Consider the following 12,172-nt stretch of genomic DNA (forward strand, 5'->3'; position numbering starts at 1 on the left):
TAAAAATTTGGCTTTTAGATGGAAGACAATATATCAAAAAAACTTAATTACTGTTTACAAAAAGTTTGCCTTCTTTGGCAACAAATATAACTGTACCAAATATTGATTAGTTATAAAAGTTTTGAAAATTTCAACAAATTTCAGTTTGCGAACTGTTGCCAACTTCCATCGAGAACGGTCAATTCCACCAGTTGACCGATCAGCATGCCAGCATGAAAGATGTAGAAGGAACAAGGAAGAGTTACGTTTGCGACGAAGGCTACCACCTGCTCATATCCTCTTACTTTCCAGCTTCTTTTACATTCCACTGCAACCAACAAGTACCTCCGAATGCTGTGCAGTGGAATGAAGTCAGTTCTGGGAGCCAAGTGGCAAAACCGTTGTGCATTAAAAGTTGGTGTTTTTTTATTAAACGTTGTATATGAAAAGCAATATACGCCTTATTGATAAAAAATTTTCAGGACAATGTAAAGCGTATCAAATAATAACGGATGCTCATTCGTACGATGAGGCAGTTGAAAAGTGCGACAATTTGTCTGCAGACCTTCTTGGACCAACCCTTGACGATGTAGATTATGAAAAGTTTGTTTTAAAACACTTTGCTAACCCTACTACTTTTCTAGTTACGTTTTATAAAAAGAAAAAATTGCATTCAAAACGGTGATTGTTTATTTTCTATAACATTAAAAATGTAAACTTATACAACAGGTATTTGAAGGCTATAACTCAGCACATGAGTGATGAAAACTTCGAGTACACTTACATCTACGGAAAGCCAGAATTGAGCGACACCTTTTTAAACTGGTGTTCAGGCTTCCCAAAACCTTCCGCCTCTTCGATCTGCTATTTCATCCGCACAAACGGCTTCTGCGTTGTTAATTTAGACTGTGAAAGCAAACGGCCGATTGTATGCGAAGTTGACCGCTTCGAGCTTAGGCCAAGAGAAGAGTCAAACTCATACCAGTTTGCCGACGATGCTTGCAGATCGGTAGAAGGTACCCTGATGTCTACGACTTTTTTCATCCCTGCTTATATGCCGTAAGTACTTTAGAGAAGTTATCTTTGTTTTTCTTGTTATTTGCATTGACAAATTTCGGTACTTGAATAGTAGAAAACGGTAAGTTAAAACATTTTCAAACTGAAATGTTTATTTTTATTAAAGTTCACCTGAGTTGACAAGTCGAGCAAAAATAATAATAAGCCGTATTTTGAAAATAGTTATATGAACATCTTTAAAATTTTACCACATTCATAGAGAACAATAATAAAAAACAAGGGTTTATGTTGTCACAAAAACATTTTCTCAGGTCAAAATAGTTTTGCTAAACTTTTAAAAACTATACAAATAACTAACTTCTGGAGGTAAAATTAAGCACTTAAAATCTACATGTATTATACTATACCCAAATTACAGTCGAATAAAGAAGATCATAGACACATTACCAGGAAGCAAGATGTGGACTGGTTTGCAGCGGCCCGGGTCCGATTATTCCGCAAACGACTTCGTCACCCTGCCCGACGGTAAAAGAATTCTGATATCTCAAATATCGCAGTTCTGCCGGCGCGAACCCGACAACTTCCAAAGCATTCAGCATTGCGTGGACTACAACCGAGATCGCGGCTGTTTGAGCGACTTCGGGTGCTACCAATCCTACCAGGCTTCAATCTGCGAAATTGCCGTCTGCTCAGCTCGAGACGCCAAAGTGCCAAATCTTCCTTACACGAGATGCAGCAGAGGAAGCTGGTACGTTTCAGCTGACAGATCAGAACGACTTGTCTGTTACGCAGGTACAACAACTGTTTCAAATATCGTTTTAGTATTTTTTACTATCAATTTTGATTCTTCAGATGTTCAGCATTTGTTTTCAGACTTGTATACTACAGTAGAATTATTTTAAGACTAAAAAACATGTTACTATGTAAATTTTTCTATATCGTTTTTCAACTTAATGTTTTTAAATTTCCGTAATTACTTAAATGACAACTTATAATTTTTTACAATTTAGTACAATTTAGTAAATATATACACGTTTTCGTAAGTTAATTAGGATAAAAGTAAAGTTAAAAGTTGCTTAAAGCTTTCATGAGTTCATTCATGAGTTTAAAACTTAGAAAATATATTCAAATAGATAAGTATTGCTACCTAAGCTAAAATAAAAGTCAAACTGAATTAAGACTCAAGTAACAAATTGTATGAGTTTTGTCTACAATTATTTGTAATTGGACTATAAATGCAAGAAAAATAAGTACCGTTTTGAACTAAAATTATAATAACAGTATAATAAGTGTATTTGCCACAAGCTCATATCAAGTGCTTTATATAAGTAATTAAAAGCTTATGATAAAAATTACGCACAAATTCTATTCAAAAAAGCCAAGCAAAGACTTTAAGCATGTAGCATTCTGTTTGTACATTTGTAGACAAACTACTTATTCAAAAAGAGATGAACTGATCCTTCTCTATATACAATTCATCAACGACATTACTTTATAAAACAGGATTTGACATCAAACTGACAACGGAAAAAGGAAGTTGGGAAGAAACAAGAGACATGTGCGAAGATATGGGAGGTCAACTGGTCCACAACACTTTGAAGAGATACGTTGGAAGACTTCGTACATCGTATAAGGAGTAAGTAGCTAAAGAATTTACTCAAGTTAAGTTGTGTATTGCTACTGAGCAAGTATAATGAACAAGTTTTTAAAATTTGGTATTATCCATTCAAGCTCATTAGATTGATTATTTTTATAAATCTTTTGATAAAACGTGTTTTGGACGTGGAATAAAACATGACACTTTAAATTTTTTTTTACCATTTCAAAATCTCATTGAGCATAAGTTTTTTCTACATTAATAAAATCTTAAATTAAATATTAAATAATAAAAATTTTGAAATTTATCACTTATTCAGTTTGGTGGAAGAAGCGATTGACAGCAACGATGTTTGGATCGGATGCCAGCGGGCCAAGGACAAAACTTTGAACAGCGAGTTCCAACTGTTGAACGGCGAATATTTGTTCGCTTCCCGCGCAAACCCGTTTGAACAGCTGCTCTACTATTGGTCGGCTTCAGTGCCACGTGACACCGAGCTCGATCAAGCCGTTGTCATAAGGCACGAGAAAAAAGCGCTCGAAAACTTGCCCAAGTCACAAGAACTTTACGGGCTTTGTGAAATTGGACATTATTGATTTATTCTGTTTTTATTTTTTTTTATAAGTTAGTGTTTTCTATAAAATTCAAACTTGTATCAAATGATTTCTTCTAAAATTGTATAAGATTTAAATTTTAAATTTAGATTTTATAACGATATTTATCGTTTATATTTTGTCTAGTAGTATGTTTGATATATTAAGATATGGATAATTCAACAAATTAGAAATGTTCTGTTTTATTATATTTCAATTTTATTAAGCTTTGCATTTTGTTAAACTCCCGAAAACTAAATTTTATTTGTCAAACTTTCAAGTATTGGATTATAACAATTTTATTATTGTGTACTTTGAAAAGTTTCACTTGAAACAAAAGTTGTTTTTTTACTTCGTTGTTTACTTATTATACTTTAGTTTTAAAGGTTTGATTTATAATACTAAAGTTGTGGAGTGTATTAAGCAAAATTATATTTTTTAAATAATCATAAGTATTTCAAGTTTCTAATATAAACTATAAGCAAATATAAGACTTAAAATAGTTTTCTTAAGGACGCTACAGTTTAAAATAAAAAAGACAATTTTCTATAATCAAATTTACCCAAGGTAAGTATTAAATTTTAATATATGTTTCTTAACATTTTTAAGCTACTTAAAAATGTAGCAGTAAGTAAAGTTTTTGTATTAGAAAAACAAAAAAGACCTTGTGAGTAATTTTTGTGATAGTTTGTTTTAACTATGACTTAGCATGTTTAAAAATATCACGAAGCAGCAAATATGTATAAATGTAATGAATAAAAACATAAAAAATTAATTGATCTTTTAGGTCAAAAAAAAGCTATGCTGTTTTCTTTAGTCTTAATAAAAAGTGTAATATGTAAAAAATCAAAAAAAAAAAAACTTAAGACTTTTTTAAATTGAATAAAAAATAAAAGTTTCTCTAAATTTATTCGAAACGTTTTGAACTTTATAAATAATAGAAAAGTAGAAAAATAAGTTGACTTTTAAGATCATGAAATTATTTTTTAATGTTTTGATATAATCGAAACAAAAAACTTATTATCTATAAAGCAAAAATAAACGTTTAAAATGTTTTTTTAACTGAATACGAACCTTAGGCTCAACTCCTTTATATTATCTCAAAAATGTGTTTAATATTATAAAGAATACCCATGTAATAAAAATAGATGGGCTCTTATATACAAAAAAATGTAGTTTTTGTTTAATCTTAATAAAAATTATTATACCTATGAAGTTAGATTATAATGTTTTTTATCTAAACTTGTTATAAATCATAAGCTCAATTAAATTTTTTTGAAACGTGTTTATTCTTATAGATATAAACAATTAAAAAATAATTGAACTTTAGGTCACAAAGTTTTTTTTGATAACTCTATCTAAAAAAATTTGGTACTGAAAAACCAAGAAGTTTGAGCAAGATCTTGTTTGTTAAAATTGAAAAAAATTATAAGTGTAACAGATTAAATTAAAACTGAGTAAAAGTTAAAAAAAAGTTTTCAAAATGCACGAATATCTAAAAGCTTCTCTTTCCCACTATAATAATATTAAAAGTTGTTTATACTCCACCAAGTCGAAAACTACTTAAATTTGTTATAAAATCATGTAAACTTTTCCTTTTAAAATAAAGTTTTACAAAAAAAAAGTTTTTTTATTTTAAGGAAAATTAATATATCTTTTGAATATTGAAAATATAAAATACTCGATATGACAACATGCAAGAAATAAAAATAAATAAATTCATCAATTTTGTTGTCTACAAAATGTTGAATTGAATTAACAAAATCTTAATTAATGTTTAAAAAAAAGAAAATTTAAACTTATTAATGAAAATATAAGTAATCAAACTAAATAGTAACGCTAAAAAAAATAAGGAATTTTTCTTACCATGACGAAATATACCGATTGAATAAGCAATTAGCAAGGCCTTATAATCGTTCTACATAATGAAAATATGACAAACAATGTTGTTTGCTGTTTTTTTTTTTACTTTGAAGTATTTCAAACAACTCATATAGATATTATGAATATGCTTGCGGTACGTTATAAAAAAGTAGAACGAAAAATATAAATTTTTAAAACTTTACATCGGAAAGCTACGAGAATTAGAATATGGTGTAAGCCTAGCTTTAAATGATTTAGTTTCTTAAACTTAGATCGTACATCTTAGAAAATAATTTAGTTAGTGGAACGTCATATACAATGTTTTTTCTAACAAAAATTCCAGCACGGACCAAAAGTTATTTGATTTCGTAGGAAGAGTACCAGAATTAGTTTACTAAACCGCCTCAAATCTACTTGAACATAACGTTTTAATAAAAAAAATGTTTTAGATTTAAAACTCTTTATTTCTGGAAATCTAGCAATTCTGCTGGAAGGAATTATTTAAGCTTCACGCCAAATTCTTGCGATTCAAAACGAATGTTTACAATCTAAATACTTCAACAAACGCCGACACGTATTAAAAAAAAAGATTACTGAGGATTAACTAAGAAGTTCATTGTAACTTTAATTGAAAGTGATATACAAACTAGTTTTTTAAAAACGACATTTTATTCTTACGAAAGATAAAATAGAAAAACGACTTTTAAGATAGTTATTGAAAAAACTTTGGTCAAAATATATTTATGAGTTATGTGAAAAAACATTTATTTTAAGCTTCTAAGTTTCGAAAAATAACTGTTACATGTTAAATAATGGTTTCAACTGCTGAGCTGATTTTAGTAACAAGTTTAGTTGGGTTACAAGTTGTTGAATATTTTATAACATTTTTTGTTTATTATTACGATTATTTTCAGGAAAAAAAAAACTTTTCATTAGTTTTTATAATTTTACACTTGAAATTTTATGCTTACTTTGCTAATTTTATTTTGTAACCCAAGACACATTTTACCCAATCTGATTTTTTCTATAGATAGTACATTATATTCATTTTAGTTTTTAAAAAACAACAAATTGAAAACTAAAATAAGTGATAGTTATATAAAACTTATAAACTTTTAAGTTTATTGAAAACGACAAAAAAATTGACATTCGGTAATATGGTCAAGGGAACTGATTTATGCTCAAACCTTTAAAAATATCAAAGAACTAAATTAATTAATAAACTCTAAAAATTTTTATACTGTTGATAAATGATTAGAAGAATATCTACACAAGTAACTTGTTGCATTTGCATAAATAATCTGAGTAACTTTTTATTTCTTTTATAACTGTGTTTCTAAAAGTTGGTATAATAGCTTTTAAGAATTTATTTTACTGTATAAGTGCTGGTTAAACTTTTTTGTTAAACGTGTTTAAAATAGAATTTCTATAACTTTTTTTTTGGGTAAATCTCAACGCTTATAACATAAAAAAAGTATTCAAACTAACAAAGTCATAAAAATAAGTTCATAAAAAAATAAACACAAAACTGTTAAATATTTTTAACATAATTTATTTTTTCACCATTCCTTTATGTTCTTTTCCGAAGAAACGAATTCACCGTTCGGGGACTCCACCCCGACCGGAAGCGTCGCCAGGTAAACCGGGGCTTCGGCGCCCTGATCGGGCGTCCTCGAGGCCTTCTCCCCGCCCAAGTCCGTCTTCACCCACCCGGGGCACACCGCGTTGATTATGACGTCACTACCCTTCAGCTTCCTGGCCCACACGAAGGTGAGCGCGGACATGCCGACCTTGGACATTCCGTACGGCTGCTCCACGAACCCGTCCTCCTTGCAAGTCCCCCTCCGGCAGCTCTCGACGAACTCCTCCATCTTCCCCGTCAGCTCCTCCTCCGTCAGCGTCTCCCTCCTGAAGAACTTTTGGTTCTCCTCGCTCAACTGCTTGAGGTACATGATGCTCAAAGTGCTGGACACGTTGACGATCCTGCCACCCTTCCTCACAATAGGAAATAGGATCCTGCTGATGTCGACGGTTCCAGTGTAGTTCGTCCTCACGCAGTCCTCCGCCTTTTTCACTAGCGGCGTCGCGTCGGTCGAGTCGTACGCGATGCCCGCGTTGTTCACGATGACGTCGATGCCCCCGTACTGTGACGTCATGAAGCTTTTGAGCCGCTCGATGCTCTTGACGTCGCAAACGTCCAATTCGTGGAACTGGGGGTAGAGTCCCTCTCTCTCAAGGGTCTTCACCGCCTCCCTGCCGCGCTGCTCGTTCCTGGACAGAATGAAGACGTCCCCGTCGAACTTCTGGCACAGCCCCCTGACGATGGCGAGCCCGATGCCCTTGTTGGAACCTGTTACTATGGCAACCTTTGTCATATTTAATTGATGTTTAATATTAATCTGTCTTAATTTAAATTTTTTGATATTACATTTATTAATAATAATATTTTAATTTTTTACCTTAGTATGTAATACTAAATACTTTAAAAAAAAAGAAAAGCAAAGTACATGTTGGAAAAATATATTATTTAACATGTTTTACTAACTAGTATGCTAATTAAATGTTTTATACTATTGTTTCAAAAAGGAACAAAATTTTCAAAAGTACTGTGAATAGTCAGTTTGACTGTTAAAATATTACATCATATAACTTTTTTATGTAAAGTTACTAATTTTCGCGCAAATGAAAGTTACTATGAATAAAAATTTGTGCATAAAGCATTGAGTTCAATAAACCTGTAAAGAAGTGTTTATACTTAACACATACTATTTATTTAAATATGTAAAATTTTGAAATTTATGCTACAACAAAAAAGAGTTGTTTTATTTTTGTATTAAATATAAATATTAAAACAGTTGTGAATAATTTTGAGATTTGTTCAGCATAGTTAGTTTGTTTTCAGGCAAAATTGTAATCTAACTGAATTTGTATGTAATATATGTATTTTATAAAACTTTTTACGAACCGTCTCAATTTTACACACAAAACACTTTGAAAGGTCTTCTGTTTATTTATATAAACATTGTAAATCGTGTTTGAAAAATAAACTACGAACTGATGGTAAAACTAACTAAGTTAATTAAGTTTGAACTTTAACCAAAAAAAGCTTAGTTTACTTAACTTAAAAACTTGTAAGTCACTTTCATGTGTATTTGTTTACAACTATTGTCAATATATAAAAATGAAAAGGCAGCACTTGTTGGTTATAAGTAAAGAACTTAAAACCAGTGAATGTTGGTGGATCATAAACTAAATGTTCTGTTTAGTCTTGCTGTCTGAAGCCAGATTGTCAGTCAGACTTTTCTATACGCTTTACATTAAGAAGGGCAAACACTCTAGGGTTTTTCAAATATATAGTTTTATCATTTATGTTAACTTTGCGTAACAAAACACAAACTAATTTTTTATTAAAGTAAGTATTATTAAAAGCTTGTAAACTAGACACTATTTAAATTTGAAAAGTAGATACAAATAAATAAAAATCAGAGTCAATACGCTCAACGATTTAATTATAAAAAATTGATTTACTTTTTTGTAACTAAAAAAATATTCACTTAACTAGTCTAAACGGCAAGTGCAAAATAAATAAGTTGTGAAGCTGCCTAGCTAACCAACTTTCGGTTATAAACGAAATAAAAACAAGCAAGTCGAGTAAATTAATGTTACATCTTTTACTGATCTAAAGAACTTTCTGTTGTAATTAAAAGGTTTTTTTTTAATAAAAAATTTCTTCACAATTTTCCAACACAAACTACCATGCAAATGTTAAAAATACGCTACCGACTGGATTCGATCTAGGTCCACTCGAGTGGGAATTTTTGTTTTAACCACTCGACCATCTAGGTTCGTTTAAATTAATCTTGTAACGTTTATATCCTTAATTTTTATCATCATGTTATGAATATTTGTTGCTTTACTATCACATAAAACCCATTAGAAAATGAACAATTTTCTATGATACAAGGAGATTTTTTCAAATAAGAACTCTTATTTTGTGAAATAAAGCGACATTAAAAAAAGTATTTAAGCACAGACTAAACTCCTCTAAGTTAAGCCAGTTAATGTTATTCTTTTGAAAACTTAATATACGTGTTTACAATAAGAAGTTTTGTATACAATTATTTTTTTGTTTACAATCATATTCTAAACTGAGAAAACAAAATACTTAACTTTTATAGTATAAAATAAAAGCCGAAAAAGTGGTTGATGGCTACAGCGAACAAACAACTTTGTGGTTGTTGCAATATAAACATAACAATTGAAATACATACTGAAATATGGAATTACAAGTAAAAACTAAACAGATTACTAATTGGTATAACAATTATAATAATATATAGTGTAATTGTTGCTCGACACTTCTTTTACAAATAGTCAAAGAACATCTTTCTTCAAGTGTTAATTAATAGAACTCTGTCTTAAAACTACATTAGCAAATTCACTAACAGTATAAATAGCATATAAGAATGTAAACTTTCTTTAATTTCAAAATTGTTTGTTATGATTCTATTAACAATAATATGAATGTGTTGAAAACTAAGTTTAGTAGGTTTATCTTAGTTATGGTAATGAAAACTTTATTTTAAGGTAATTATAAAGTTGAATTCTTTAAAAAAATAAACTTATACTTTTCAAAACTTCATAAAGAAAAAAAAAAGTTTTTTACAGATGAACTAAAGCTTTGTCAAAGGTTAATAGACTAAAACAGAAACGATTTACTACTTGCGATTTTTTAAAAGCTGAAAATTAGCTTAAGTTATGTAGTAAAAACAGTTTGATATAAGTAATTTTACTTTGATAAAGTTGTTTTTTACCTTGAGACAAATACTTCTAAACAAATAGATAACTTTAAGTGTAAAACCAGTACTTAATCAAAAATAAAACAAAAGCTTTATTCATTTTATTGAGTTTTTTTTTGAAAACTTGTAATCTAAAATTTAATAAAAATATCAACTTTCTTTGCTTTAAGTTCTTGAACTTTTTGTTTTAAACAATTAATCAGCTTGAATTCATACTATATTATTTACAAAATAAAGTAATTTATTTTAGGCAAGTGATACAGAGTCAATTTTTTAATAACACAGCTTTTTTCGTTTTGTTTTATTTCATGTTTGAGCAATGTTTTTGTAATATTGATTTTCGTAAGGACTTATTTTGCAATAAACTTAAAACTTTTATAATGTTTGGAAATCTCCTTTGAAAATATTTTTCCGTGGTGAATTTAAAAATTAAAACTAGTCTAATGTTTTTTTTCTTAAAAATAAATTGCTTTTTAAGCTTATCAGTGGAAGAATTTTTTTAAGAAAGTTGTTAAAGTGAAAATGTTGTTAAAAAATACTTTCAAAAAATTCTCTACAATAGTAAGTAACTTAAAAAAAACTTATAATGAAAATGCAGTTTGTAAGCTATTAAATAAACTAAGCAAGGAAAAATATGTCTCAAACAATATTATAAAAATAACTATATTTTTTGATCTTAAGTAATGTTGTACTTTACTAAACTTATTTAACTAGTAACTATTACTTTTTGTTTTAAAACTTTATCGTAAAAGAGATATTGTTTTAAATAAATTACAAATGAATTAACATTAATTTTAATCAAATATTTTAAACTCTACTTACAAGGAAAATGATTTTAAAGAACTTTTTGAAAGTTTTTTTTGTTTTTTGACTTTAAAAATGATTGTAAAATATTTTTGCTGTGTATTAGTAAAAACCGTTAGCTTAAACAACTTTGTTTAACTATTTAATTACAAATCTAGAATATCAATTAAAAACTAAATGCCACAAGGCTAATTTTTTCGTAAAAAATATCTAAAAATTTTAAATGCTCGTTTTGACCTAAAACTATGTAAAAAATCGTTTTAAAGGGTGTGCTTTTTTTTAAATTTATATTTCTTTATCTTTTTTAATATTAAATTTAGAGTAGAATATTAAGTTATCGTCATTATTATATTTATCGTTATTTTAAGAAAAAAATATTTTACCTTATAGTAAATAAGATTCATACCAAAGATAGTTATACAGTGTTAATTAACTTCTAAATTTATAGTTGTTTGAATTAAGATACGATAACTCAGTTTTAAGAAATATTCTGTTAATTTATAAAATACTTTAAGATTACGAGAATCTAATAAAAAAAACAAAGATTTTATAGTGTAAGCTTTACGCGGTTAAACTTTACAGATTCTATTTCATTTTAACATTTTTATAAAAAATGAATTAAGTCTCTACTAAATAGTTTTTTGGACCTGGTTTGAAATTATAAAGTTTTAAAATTCTGAAGTTGACTCAAGCTTGACAAAGATAAACACAAGTTTGTAAACAATTGGAGGGAAAATTTATAAGAACTGAAGAAACAGGTCTGTAATTTTATATTATTTATATTTACAGGGTTGCAACTTTACCTGGAAACCTGGAATTTGACAATTTAGGCAACAAAACCTAGAATTTGAGAATTTTTGAAAAAAACCTAGAATTTTGAAAAAAAATCACTAAAAAACCTGGAATTTTAAACAATTTTTACATGTTAAGTAGAAAAATCTAGATTTGACAGAAAAATTCTACCCTAAAAATAAAAGTTTTTTGTCATTATCAAATTTTTTTTATTCAAAAGAACATTTAAATTAGCTCTACCATATCTTTTCAATATTTTTTACTATTTAAAACATTTTTTACCTCAAACTTAATTTTAAACTAAAAATAGACTCTAAAAAGTGTACTTTTAAAAAACTGAAGGAAGTTTTGAAAACCTTGAAAAAATTTTGAAAAAAAAAGTGGCAACCCTGAGTTTAAAAAAAATGGTCATGCTTAACTTTAGGTGAGGACACTTTGGTTCAATATACAGGAAATTCTCAGCATTATTTTCAATGATATTCAATTTTATTTTAAAATTTATTCATATTAATTATTTATATTACTGAATGTAATTTTAGCTGGCACTTTAGGTGGCTTTTCAACAATGCAACTTTCTAATTACAAAGTTTTTGTATGTTTTTTTGTATTCTAATGACAAAAATTTTATTAAAGTTAGCTTGAATTAAAACATCAAAATCAACTTTTTCTGTGAAATAATTGGTAGTTACCTGGCATGATGTTGCATTAATATCGAACTGAATCTATTT

At 28.4% G+C, this 12,172-nt stretch overlaps 1 pseudogene; it reads right to left on the reverse strand.

Moving 5' to 3' along the window:
- Positions 1 to 6,608: 6,608 nt before the first annotated feature.
- LOC145833578 (carbonyl reductase [NADPH] 1 pseudogene) lies at positions 6,609 to 7,424 on the reverse strand (annotated as a pseudogene).
- Positions 7,425 to 12,172: the final 4,748 nt, after the last annotated feature.

The sequence above is a fragment of the Thalia democratica genome, chromosome 4 (assembly GCF_965202585.1).
Source record: "Thalia democratica chromosome 4, ktThaDemo2.hap1.1, whole genome shotgun sequence".
NCBI classification, from domain to species: Eukaryota; Metazoa; Chordata; class Thaliacea; order Salpida; family Salpidae; genus Thalia; species Thalia democratica.